At 48.7% G+C, this 13,622-nt stretch overlaps 1 protein-coding gene across 8 annotated transcripts in view; it reads left to right on the top strand.

Annotated features, from left to right (window-relative positions):
• LOC126543373 (venom allergen 5-like) overlaps positions 1–13,622 on the top strand; it is a 368,390-nt gene that overhangs the window by 31,780 nt on the left and 322,988 nt on the right. Inside the window, exon 7 of one of the 8 annotated variants that reach the window (XR_008608778.2) lies at positions 3,457–3,514. The exons of 6 other annotated variants lie outside the window; for them this stretch is intronic. The gene's annotated coding sequence lies outside the window, so the exon portion shown is untranslated. Of the gene's footprint in view, positions 1–3,441; positions 3,515–13,622 lie in introns of those variants that run through there. One more of the 8 variants, XR_008608777.2, reaches the window with a different exon arrangement.

The raw sequence follows: 13,622 nt of genomic DNA, 5'->3' as shown, positions 1-13,622 counted from the left end.
TAAAAAAAAAGAAGAGGTTCGATCGACAGTTAGGCTTACATTGTACCGGCCTTTGTGTGTGTTTTTGATGGCGCCGGTCTGCCTTCATGGCCGGAGTCGGTGACTCGACGCACCGTAAATCTGCAGATACTACGCAGATGTTAGAAAATTTGTGAATCGAAGCTTTAGTGAAGCGGGTAATTAAATACTGTACAACTAACGCCGATGCCTATGATGCATCCTGGGAACATTTAATCTCATGCTATGTTTATGTTTATCCACAACAACGGTTGCAACTTTCATGCAAATCAATTTTCATGTTTATGCACTGCACCGCTCACAAGCTATGGTGAAATCTAAACACCAAATCAGGCGGATGCGCAGTGTGAGACGACGGAATGACGATGATGGAACGACCACGACAGTATGATGACGAACAAATGACGATAACAAAATAACGATGAAATGACGACGGCTGTATGACGACGACGGCATGCTGACAACGATATGACGAAGATGGAATGACAATAATGGGAACGACCATCACGATCACGACGATAGTATGGCTACGAATACATGACGACTGCTGGATGGCGATGGCATGATGACGATGAAATGACGACAGCCTGGTTTTGGAGGCACCGATGATGATGATGATTTTGTAGCGGCGCGACGTTCGGCCCCAAAGCAGGCGAAGAAGATGGGCTCACGTGCAGGTAGCGCGAGAAGAGAACACGCCAGCGCGCTTGACCTGAGCGGCCGCGATGTCAGCCCCTCCCGAGATCCCGCTACACCATGGCTGGCCGGCCTAAATAAACCGTGGCTACAGCGGCTACCTCTTTGCGCCTCCTCCCACAATTTGGTGACCCGGATGACCAAACCCAGCCAAGCCAGCGTTAACCCACAAATTGGTGGCCCTGACGACCGCGCCTAGCCACGCCAGCGTCAGCGAGCCTACTCTACCAAGGCGAATGACGTGGCCTCACGCAGTCCGGCAGATGTCCCGCGGTTGTAGGGTGCCCGGGAATTCTACATCGACATACTGAACATTGGTTTATCCACATCGACAACCACTTCCTCCTCAACAAGGTTCCAGGCTCCGGTTGCCAACTCCCGGCCCCGAAATCTACGGGGACTTCCGGGCAGCCGTCCTTGCTCACTACGCTACCTCGAGCGCTCAGTCTCCTCCAGCTGGCGCTCCGTCACAGCTCTCGCCATTTGAACCGTCTCGTCACTCCGCGTCTTGTCGTCCCACATCGCCTGCGTCCATCCATGGCGATCGTTGGCACGCGCCGGCCCCAGCATCAGACCTGTACTCGGTCCGTGAGCCTCCTCCCCAGCTCAAAGGGATCTGAGCGACTACTGTTTCCAAGGAATTCATTGGACCAAACGTAAGTGCTTTCGGCTACTCTACGGCCCGCCGCTCTCCTTCCTTGGACGTTCCCGCAAGCTGTCCGCTTTCCGTTCGGGGGCACCTCACTGATCACCGATTCTGAGGCCCTGCTACCGGCTCCACTAGGCGCAAATTTCACTCTCGCAGGCACGGCGACGCCACAAGCCCAACCTTCGCGATGCCTTCAGCGACCACCACAACGCTGATGCTATCGGCATTCGAGATTTTGCCGCAAGCGAGCCTTCCGCTGTTCTGCGCTCACACCTTCCGCGGATGCATGGCCTACCGAAGTTTTGCAGGAGAAGCTGTGCCATCTGGTTTCTTCAGCTCGAAAATAATTTCTCCGTCAACAACATGAGTCGCCAACACTTTCGCTATCTCCATGCAAGTCCCCGAGCTGCCAGACGGTCAACTTTTGCAGCTCCGACTTCTACAGGCCAGGGAATCTACGAGAACCTGCGGCAGGTCGCGATTTCACAGTACGATATCACTGTGGCTGTGCCTCGCTCGCAGTTTACGCTGCCGGTGCTGCCTGGTACATCTCTTTCGGATTGCGTGATCCCGACACTACCAACGACAACACCATCTGCACACTTTACCTGGACTTTAACATTGGACTTTATTTCAATCACGCTTCGCAGTAGGGGGGGGGGGGGGCTGTAGCGGCGCGACTATCGCCTCCAAAGCAGGCGAAGAGGAAGATGGGCTGACGTGCAGGTAGCGCGAGAAGAAAACACGCTAGCGCGCTCGACCTGAGCGGCCGCGGTGTCGGCCACTCCCGAGATCCCGCTTGCACAATGGCTGGCCGGCCTAAATAAACCGTGGCTACAGCGGCTACCTGTTTGCGCCGACTCACAATTTATTGGCGTCCCCTTTGAAACGAGGCAGTGAGAAACAGTCACCTAGCCTGCTTGATTTCATCAAGTATACTGTACATGTTTTGCATTCTAGCATTTTTTTTATACATCTCCATAATCTTTTTTTTTTTGTTTCTCAACATTATCTACTTTTATCGCTACCTATGCCTGTAAAATATCCGGTTGCATCAATTTCTTCTCTGCTATCTTTTCCACCAATACTCTAAACGTCTTTTGCATATCTCGACTGCTGACTGGTTGATGCTTCCATATACTTTAAGTCCAAGCGCTTCTGGAAGGTGTACGTTATCTCCAGGTCTCAATGGGTGAATCTCTTCGCATTCCATTCGGATGTGCTGAGTCCAGATTTTTGCTGCAGCATACACATGCCTCACCTTGTTGCGAATATTTGCTACGGAATGGTTTTGTCCTTAGGCAACCATCGTCATACCGTCACGACGATGGTAAGATAACGACGAAATTATAAGGCAGTAATGACGACAGAGGGAAGACGGACGCATGAACGATGACGACGGCTTGACGACAAAGTAACGATCACAACGAAATGCAGGCAATGAAGCGACGACGACGGCATGACGAAGACGGGGTGTTTGCGTTAGACCTCGCGTCTGCGCATATCTACGTCAGCTGCCGTCTATGGGCGGCTCGGTTCGCATTATATCCGGTGCCGGATTTTACCATGTCCCGTACTGGCAAACCGTGCGAGACATCACCTTCGTTATACAGGGTGTATTTTTTTAGCTGCACTGCCTATGACACATAGCTCAATTCTAATCCCTGATCTAAATTACTCGATCAGGAGGCCATTAGTTCTATGAGAAATCGAAATACTTTATTAAATAATTAACATAATTGTGTCAATTGACCTATTAATTATTAACATTATGGCCACTAGTTCAATCTACGAATTATAGCCAGTGAGTTCGCAAGGCGTATTCACTTGGATGAATTCTCAGGACTGCGCCAGTTTCGAGATATTAATTTTCAAAGTGTCCGACGAAATGCATTGGTGTTCCAGTTACTTTTGTGCTTCGATGAATAAAACAGCGTTGTCTTAAAAACTACTACAAAATAAGAATGTTATAATTTACCGGCTTTTCTTGCCGAGTTCTACTGGGCCGGTGTAATTAATAATTTTATTCTAACTCTTTTCCTTCTCGGTGCTTCGTTAACGGTCCGGGCGGCGCCAAGCCAACGTTATCACAGAAATCGGTCGGCCTCTGTGAAAGCAACGAAATCGGGTGTAATAAATTTTTATATTTTACCTGGCCTGCATTCCTATCATCCACCCGCTCCGGAGTGGCTAATCCTGGGGCGGTATTCCTGAACGATAACTTTCGGGGATACGATGATATGATCACTTTTTGCGAGATTTCGCGTTGGCTGAGCACCGGACGCATCAGGCAAACAGGACACAGACAAACAGCAATCCTGACACTGTGCTCAGCTCGCTATCTTCGCTAAGTGCCAGGAACTTTGTCGTTCACATACTTCAACGCATCCAGGGCCGAGCCACATGAAATCTGGCGAAAGTGATTGGTTCCCGGAAAGGGACCACTCAAGAATACCGCTCCTGGTCCTGTACTTAGGAAAAAAGCTCTAGAATTGTTAGAAAGACCAAATTCCAACGGATCCTTATGCTGGAAATATCATTAGCGAAGGCAGCCGGCCGATGGCTATTAACGAGCACTAATGAACGAAAAGCTTTGTGAATTCGGCCCTCGGACCCGTAATAAAAAAAGAAAAACGTTTTTACAGTAAAACGCTTTGTAAGAGCATATTCGAGCATATCGCAATGTTGGACATGTTATTATTGAAAGCGGCCGGGCAGTGGCACAGAACACTTGCGAATAAAAACTCTACGAATTACGCCCCTGGTTATTACGCAGGCGGTACGCCGCTAGGAATAATGACGAAGCCTGGAAACACAGAACTGTAAAAGAATTGTTGCCCTATTTCGCCCTGTGTAACTTTCATACCGTTACCTTCAAATATGTAACATAAGAGTTCTTGGTCATAAATTATGTCCTTGTGAAACAAGGCGTTCGCGCGCTAGCTGTCCTCTTGACCAAGCTGTGTGGGTGCACATGTACACATAATTTACTGCTTCAGCCTTTTTCACCAAACTTTCAAAATTTTATTGAACGATAGGTAATTAGCTCACGCTTCGAGGGATTTAGCATGTTGTTTAGTGACTTCGTCAAGTCGAACAGGGAAGCCAAGGGATCTCTTCCCTTCATTGAGGAATGCTGCTTGACCCTTCTTCTGTTACCGGCTGCTAACATGCCAAAAAAAGAAAACAATTAGCGCGTGCGTCGCGCGTTTTGGTTCCTGACGGTATCACTTTCAATCACGTTTAGCTGCGGTTAACATAACTTGCATCAATTCAAATGTGATACGACTCTGCAGGGGAGTCGAAAATTCCGATAAGCAAGGGGTGCCTTTTACCCCGATTATGCTCGACTTGTGCTCCAGAAAGCAAGAGAGAGAGAGAAAGAGAGAAAGAGAGAGAGAGAAATAGAAGCAAGGACAGGGAGCTGTAGTGTAAGGACTTGTTGGCTATACCTGCACTGGGTAAGGTAATGGTTAAGGAGCGGTGTGTGGGCTACTATGCACAATGCGCAGCGTGCTCTGGCCTTTTCGGTGTCGCATATACTAGAGCCACTGTATCATGGCCATCATAAGCAATGTGTACGTCTCGTTGCTATCACACTTGCAAGTATTGCGAACTTGTCATCAACACAAATTCAGAAACGGGCACAATTTTTTATTCTAAACAGGAAAGAAAGAATGGAGACTTGCTCTTTTTTGACTTCGAAGCCGTCAAGTAATTTTAAAAAAGCTGAGGGGGCCCCAGTGATAGAATAATGCCTAAAATCTCGTACAAGAAAAAGTTGTTTCCAACGCGATGAAAAATGATGATGAAAGGAAAAGAAAATTGAAAAGTTTTAGAAGCGCGATCGCCTTGGATGCATCCAGTTTACGCTTTTCAGGACCGGACCCATAGGCTGTGGATGGGAGCTTACGGTTGTGAAGGAACAGGTGATAACACCGGACAAGTGCACATCCACGCTTGTCCCATGACCTTTTTCGTTTTTGTGTGTTGTCCATTTGCGCTGTTGCAATATGCACTTTCACCAACTCGCCCAACTTTTCCTTTTACTGCAGCTGTAGTCTTTATAGGCTTCTGTAGACTTCTGGGCTTCACCTATGACCACTCACAGATGTGCAAATTTTGAAGCCATCGTGCGCTGGCCACCTTCATGTTTTATGTCGGATCTGTCCGAGACGCGGGTTCGTAGAACGTGAGTGACCTGAGGCAAGAGTGACCCGAAAAATCTGCGTCCGCGAGTGGTGGTGTTTGTAAGTGCTTAGCAAAAAAAAAAAAAAAAAAAACGGTTTATTGAACATTCCAAGAACAAGCTCGGCGCATTTTTGACCGGAGACAGAGCTAGACTGTTTTGACCTTTACGCGTTCTTCCTTCTCTTGCGCGTATACTAGCACGAAGAACGTGTGTTTTCGCTCTAAAACATGACAAACCTATCGAGAGGAGGTGTTCCTGAGAAATGGACCGTCGGTTCAGTTTAAGGAAGGAGAGATGGTCCACGTGTAAGGTGTCGAGGATCATTCTGCTGCGGCGTGTACGACGCGTTTTTTTGTTGATTTCTCGGGAAGAAGAAGGAGAAGGATAAAGGGCGGGTGTTTTATGCAGCTACCGGATAGCAGCCGAAGAAAGAGGAGTTTGAATCTCCGCGAAGGGAGCAGTTGCAAATCACGCCGTACGCATGTGACTGCGTGGTTCGCAGCTGTCGGCCTGCGCGCGGACGCAACGCGCAGCTGCGCTATCAACGCCGGCCGCTGGCTGGGCTTTCGCCTGGCGCGGTGCAGCAGCGCATTCGCAATATCTTACCCACTGGCGGGTGAAAGCACGCGAGCTCAACAGCTCGTGTTGCCTTAGGAAAGACAGCTGCATGGATACAGCGCGCGCTATAATACGAAGTGACGTCGCCGCGCCAAAGAACGCCGCACCGAGTTTTCCAGAATAATTGTTCCGCAACCTTCTCGTGCGCGCCAACTTAGACCGGCGCCACGGGGTCTCAACGAGAAACAAGTCTCTATTTTTCGTCCTCCTTAAACTCTTTGTATTTGTTCTGTCTAAAGCCGCGGCTACATTATGGGAGTTTGTTGGCGCAGCGTGGAACACGATTTCGTCGCCCGACATCCCGCGACATTCCTTTCCGTCTCTCTCTGCCTTTATTTTTTCGCAGTTGCGTGCTCGAGGCGCGGGCGGAGTTTATTTTGCGGCTTTGCTGCACGACGGAGGCCCGTGACCGGGTGGGTGCCTCGGAGATGGGTCAGCTTTCTGTGCACGCGCGCTCGCCTTCGCGGTGAGGCCCCGCTGAAACGCCGAACCGAGAGGGCCCGACGCGCGCCGTCCACCCAAATTATGCGCGCTGCCTAGAGCGGGCGTTCCGTGTACTTCGCCAGTGCCGCACTTCCATTTTGGCCTGGCATGGTACACAGCCGCTGGCGAGAGAAGAAATACATAAAATATTAGAACAAGGAAACCGCAGGAAGAGAAGGGCTTAAATGGGAAACAGAGCTCCTAACTCAAGCGGACGTGTACAAAAAAAAAAGGAGAAAGAAGATGAAAAAACAGAAAAAAAAACCAGCGTGCACAATGAAAAAAAAAAAAACAAGAATGAACTTGCTCTTATTCCTCCAGCTAACTTGACAGAAGCATACACGGCATTAACTAAAAACGACAGACACCAGTCCATGGAACTATTATTGACCCAACTGAGCGGAAGGAGGTGTACTAGCTTCTAAAAATTAAGCTGTACAGACCTTGGTTCCTTATATATGTGCTGACAACTGGCGGACTTGGAGAACAACGGTTGGAGCGTCTTCAACGTCTTTAAATATAATAGATCACTATGCCGTCCTGAATGGAAGTTAAATTAGCAACTTTTGATGTTACTAATGTGTGGGTTGCATGGCCAAAAGAAAAAAAAAAGCGCTACGAGCTCCGGAAAACCTAGTGGATCTCCTTATGTGTGGTTTCTATTGCCGAAAAATGAAATAATCACGCGAATTCCCCATATTGAACAAACGTATGAGAAATTACGTATAGCTCCTACTTCAAACATCTCGCTGCGATCATGTAGAGAGCGTGTAGAAGTGCTCTTATGAATACCTAGGGCTTCGAGGTTCCGCATCCTCATCGGGGACCGCAGCATACGGCCTCGCATGAAACTCTGGTAACGATTTTAGAGCCGTTGAAACTTATTGCCTGTACTTAACCACGTGCACGTTTGCATATACGCAGGAAATAAGCACCGTACGTGGTTGCAAAAGCAGGATTTGAGAATGCGTCGAATTAGTGCCGCAGCTGCGCAATCTCAAAATACGTCTACTGTCCGGCTATCGTTAGGCTTTATGTCTATCGCGCCCAGCTTGTGTGACGGTGCCCTCGTCCAGGCTAATCTTGCACTATAGACTAAGGACATACGGTTGACCCGCTCCCAGCCCGTGGTTCGCTTCGGGCTTCTATTGCCCGGGTCGTTTACTGCAAGGTCATCTACATGACGCTTGCGTGAACTCGGCATATATACTGAACCACGTCCACGGAGCAACCACACGGGAACCTGCTTCATGAATGCTACCTCGCAGAGCTAACGCCTATGCGCAACTGTTTCTGCCTGTTGTCTTCTTGCAACGCGATGTGTGGTTCTTGAAGTCGGGCAACTCTCTACCCCTCGGGTGCTGCTTGATGGTAGATTATCTTGTGGCTGCGCTTGTGTTCTGAAGCCATATTCTTGGTCAATTACTTTCAGAGACATTGCTTTAAGAGCGTGTTCAGTGATTCAGCCAGCGGACAGAGTACCCATCGCTCCCTCCAATGAGACCTCACGCTGGATGTTACGCCACACAAATGTGAAAGTATCCCAGAAAGTAACCGACCGCGAATATTGTCTCTGCTGTGGCGTCTCTTGCTCTGGCGTTCGACGTGGCTGAGACATTTGAAAATGAGGTGTGGTGCAAGAAGGTGCGAGGCACGAGACGAAGTGCGAAGGTGAGGGCGTCACCTCGCACGGCGCGACTGGTGCGCGACTAGTGGTCGCGCGCACACACACACACACACACACACACACACACACACACACACACACACACACACACACACACACACACATACACACACACACACACACACACACACACACACACACACACACACACACACACACACACACACACACACACACACACACACACACGCACACACACACACACACACACACACACACACTAGCACGGGGTCACAAGAAAAAAATCAAAACTAAATGAAGTTAGGAAAAACTAAATCGGGCACCAAAGGAATGCTCAGTTAAGCACAATTATCAGATACAAATAGAGAAATAGCTGTAACGTTTTACTTTGTGTTTCTGTGGCGCAGTTTCGAAGAAAGTAATGTTTCACTTCAATAATCATGACCAGCCATTCAGGTAGCAATCTATAGTTGTGGAGAATCCGGTGACATATTGTGACCTGCCGTGATTGTTTACAGGCTTTGGTGTTGCGCTGCTAAACACGAGGTCCCGGGATTAAATCTTGGCCACGGCGGCCGCGTGTCGATTGGGGCCAAATGCAAAAACACCCAAACACCCTTGAACCTAGATTTAGGTGCACCTTAAAGAACACCAGGTGGTCAAAATTAATCCGGAGTCCCCCACTACCGCGTGCCTCATAATGAGATCGTGGTGTAGTTGTTGCACGCAAAACCCATAATTTATTTTTTTAAACATAATATGCTTGCTGCCAACATTTCTAAACCGTAATAAACAAATGAATCAAGCAGCACTATCAATACTGTGGATTCAGAATAAAGGTGTATGTAACATCAAATAAAGCGTGTCATGTAACAGTGAAAAAATCAAAGTTTAAGATTTACGACGGCCGCACACATCACATACACACACGAGAAATATCCTCAAAAACATTTTAGCGGTGTCACTCGGACACTTTCGATCGGGATCAAACAAGGTCAAACTATTGATACTGATCGGGTCCGATCGGGATAGATCGCGATCAAAAGTGCTTGTGTGGCACCGGTATCATACTGGCTGTGTTACTTTCGCACTTTGGTAACAATGAATGCTTTGACCTTAGTTTTGCAAGTTATCACGTAAGCTGATATATTTCGCCGAGCATTGGGGACTCATTTTCGCATGTAAAGTGTTCGTGCGCTGAGCGCAAGACGAGAGTATTACAGACATGTTCCTCACCACTAACGCGAAGGGCTCTATACGCTCGGACATCGTGGTGGATTAGTAGACGTACCTCAGTTACCATGACCGACTATGCAAATAAACACAGTACGCACAACACAAGGATACATGAAACGGCCGAACGGAATGCTCGTCCTATTACACTCATCCAGTCTATATTCTACATACATGACGTGTTTATTTGCGAAGTCAGTCACGTGAACGGGCTATGTCGGCCATTTGTTGAAGACTTTGTCCGCACTGAAACCACTCTTTTTGAGCAACTGCACAACACAGATCAAGAAAGGTCGCCACAATCCCCGCATTGTCATCTGCAAGCGCTCAACGAGCATGCATGCGGGCATTGGCGGGAAGTCTTTCGCTGGCGGTGGAGCATAATACGGGTGTCACACGGCGAACTTTTGATCGTGATTGAGCACTATCAAAATTGAATTTTGTGATCGCGATTGGCTCCTTTAAATGAGCTGCAGAAGGGAGCCAGTCGTGGTCGAGAAAATTGATCGCGATCGGCTCGATTGCAAACGAAAGGGCCCATGTGACACCGGTATAACACAGGCAAGCGTCCAACATTTAGACGAGGGCTGGAAATTCGTGTCATGCAGGCGAATGAATACGATGAGATTTGGTGCGTGCCGTCATATCCAGGTGGATCTGCATGGATCAACCGATCGACGCGAGAAGACCCATGCCGTGTTGCACCTCCAGATTGGCGAAACGATGGTGGGCGAAAGCACTCCGAACAGGCGTATGGGTATACCTTCCTAGGGTTTGGGTATACTTCCAAATTTTCATTGCATCGAAGGAGAAATTCAAAGGCCGAACCTGAAGCACATTCGGACAACTGTGTGATGCAACATGGTTAGTGGACACAAAAATCACGACACTATCGGTGGCTCTCGATGCCTCGTCGCCGCAAACGACGCCTTATTGAATTTGAAATTACGTAGTTCTCCTTCGCCATTACGTCATAAATATGAGCGAACACCATTGGCTGACGCATATATACAGGTGGAATAGCGGTACATTTGCTGTGTGACATTTAGGTTGTCAACGGCTATAGACACCTATCAAGGCCAGGAGCCTAGACTTCTTCATTCTAAAAGAGGACGACTGTCAAACAAGGCGGAGGGTAAAGCGCCCGTCTCCGTTAGCAAAAGCGGGGACAGTCAGAGGTGAGATGATTATTATTATTATTATTATTATTATTATTTGTTTTGAACACATATACATAGTTAACAGGAAAGGGAAAGCGAGGAGCAGGCTGGAAACTGCCACCGGAAGGGGCACAACGCCTGCCTACTCTTCTGAAGGGAGGTGACAGCAACACAGAAATGGAAGATAGAAAGGAGGGGAGGAAAGAGGAAAGGAAGAGCAACAGGACAAATCTAAAGACTGAAGTAGAACACAGTACAGATCACACACAGTAGTGCCGGTCACTGAAGGTCACGCTAGTACAGAATGTTGAAGAGAATAATTTCGACGCTACAAACGTGAACCTAAGTTAGTTAACTCTAGAAAGGTAAGTAGGGCGCGATGTGCCTGATCACGTTTAGACGCACAACCACTGGGCTATAAACATTCCTCGAGTGTCGCACACCGAGATGCTTTGACGGTTTCACCACTACCACACACTTCTCAAGTACGGCTGTCTGCCACGCCATTGCGAAACGCATGGGTATTTGTAAGCGCAATGCCGAGCCATAGACGACACAGGAGAGTTGATTCCTGTCGTAGAAGACCCGAAGGAAGTCGGAAGTCAGGCATAGGTCGAGAGAACGTAGACGAAATTAGTGAAATTGGGTTCCATGAGTCAGCTTGAGCCAACTACTTAAAGCATCTCTTGAGAATGGAATGGAGGTATACATCGGACACGATCATGAGCACAACGGGCGATTTCGTCCGCATGGTTATTGCAGATGACGCCGCACTGACCTGGAATGCAATAAATGAATGCACGGTGACCGGATTTGATGACAAAACGGTAAATATGTCCTAATTTCTTAAACAAGTTGGACGTGATGTCGATGGCGTAATGAAGCTAGAAGTAACTGAGGCATAGAAGGAAGCCTTGGAGGCACAGTAATTGCTCCCCAGATTAAGGAATTCCCGAGTGATGTACGCTATAGACATCATACTCCGAGGCTGTCGATGAGGTGCAATGAGAAAGCTTGCGGTATATCACTACAGTAACAGTAACTAGCTGCTATATCCTAATGTAGTAGTAGTTATACCACTCAAAAGCAGCTCAGATAGCTATAATTGTAGAACGCAAGTAGCGTTATTACATGTGGTATGTTATTTGAATTGCGCAGCATTATCACTGAATATTGTCGGTTGAGTGCGCGATTGCATTAATATATATATATATATATATATATATATATATATATATATATATATATATATATCTATATATATATATGCGCGCGTGCGCGCGCGCGTGTGTGCGTGCGTGCGGGCGCGTGTGTGCGTGTGCGTGTGCGTGTGCGTGTGCGTGTGCGTGTGCGTGTGCGTGTGCGTGTGCGTGTGCGTGTGTGTGCGTGCGTGCGTGCGTGCGCGCGCGCGCGCGCGCGTGCGTGCGTGCGTGCGTGCGTGCGTGCGTGCGTGCGTGCGTGCGTGCGTGCGTGCGTGCGTGCGTGCGTGCGTGCGTGCGTGCGTGCGTGCGTGCGTGCGTGCGTGCGTGCGTGCGTGCGTGCGTGCGTGCGTGCGTGCGTGCGTGCGTGCGTGCGTGCGTGCGTGCGTGCGTGCGTGCGTGCGTGCGTGCGTGCGTGCGTGCGTGCGTGCGTGTGTGTGTGTGTGTGTGTGTGTGTGTGTGTGTGTGTGTGTGTGTGTGTGTGTGTGTGTGTGTGTGTGTGTGTGTGTGTGTGTGTGTGTGTGTGTGTGTGTGTGTGTGTGTGTGTGTGTGTGTGTGTGTGTGTGTGTGTGTGTGTGTGTGTGTGTGTGTGTGTGTGTGTGTGTGTGTGTGTGTGTGTGTGTGTGTGTGTGTGTGTGTGTGTGTGTGTGTGTGTGTGTGTGTGTGTGTGTGTGTGTGTGTGTGTGTGTGTGTGTGTGTGTGTGTGTGTGTGTGTGTGTGTGTGTGTGTGTGTGTGTGTGTGTGTGTGTGTGTGTGTGTGTGTGTGTGTGTGTGTGTGTGTGTGTGTGTGTGTGTGTGTGTGTGTGTGTGTGTGTGTGTGTGTGTGTGTGTGTGTGTGTGTGTGTGTGTGTGTGTGTGTGTGTGTGTGTGTGTGTGTGTGTGTGTGTGTGTGTGTGTGTGTGTGTGTGTGTGTGTGTGTGTGTGTGTGTGTGTGTGTGTGTGTGTGTGTGTGTGTGTGTGTGTGTGTGTGTGTGTGTGTGTGTGTGTGTGTGTGTGTGTGTGTGTGTGTGTGTGTGTGTGTGTGTGTGTGTGTGTGTGTGTGTGTGTGTGTGTGTGTGTGTGTGTGTGTGTGTGTGTGTGTGTGTGTGTGTGTGTGTGTGTGTGTGTGTGTGTGTGTGTGTGTGTGTGTGTGTGTGTGTGTGTGTGTGTGTGTGTGTGTGTGTGTGTGTGTGTGTGTGTGTGTGTGTGTGTGTGTGTGTGTGTGTGTGTGTGTGTGTGTGTGTGTGTGTGTGTGTGTGTGTGTGTGTGTGTGTGTGTGTGTGTGTGTGTGTGTGTGTGTGTGTGTGTGTGTGTGTGTGTGTGTGTGTGTGTGTGTGTGTGTGTGTGTGTGTGTGTGTGTGTGTGTGTGTGTGTGTGTGTGTGTGTGTGTGTGTGTGTGTGTGTGTGTGTGTGTGTGTGTGTGTGTGTGTGTGTGTGTGTGTGTGTGTGTGTGTGTGTGTGTGTTCAGCAGACATCTCTTGATTTTGTTGGGAGGTGACCCGAAAGATGCAATGCACGTGGCACGACTGCGATACTATGACATCGGCGGATCCTTGCTCGGCGGATATTTGGCGCGTCGCCTTTAAGGATGACTGGTTCACTTCCGTGTTTTCCAGCACCATTAGTTTCAGTTAAGCAGGCGCGTATCATGAGCACCTAGCTCTAGTTAGCTCCGCGCATATACCTCGGTACCGACTTTGCCAGCAAAGAAGCGTCACACGAGAAAGGCGTATAAAAAGATTATAAG

The sequence above is a fragment of the Dermacentor andersoni genome, chromosome 1 (genome assembly GCF_023375885.2).
Source record: "Dermacentor andersoni chromosome 1, qqDerAnde1_hic_scaffold, whole genome shotgun sequence".
Classification (NCBI taxonomy): Eukaryota; Metazoa; Arthropoda; class Arachnida; order Ixodida; family Ixodidae; genus Dermacentor; species Dermacentor andersoni.
This window is presented reverse-complemented; position numbering and strand designations above follow the sequence as displayed.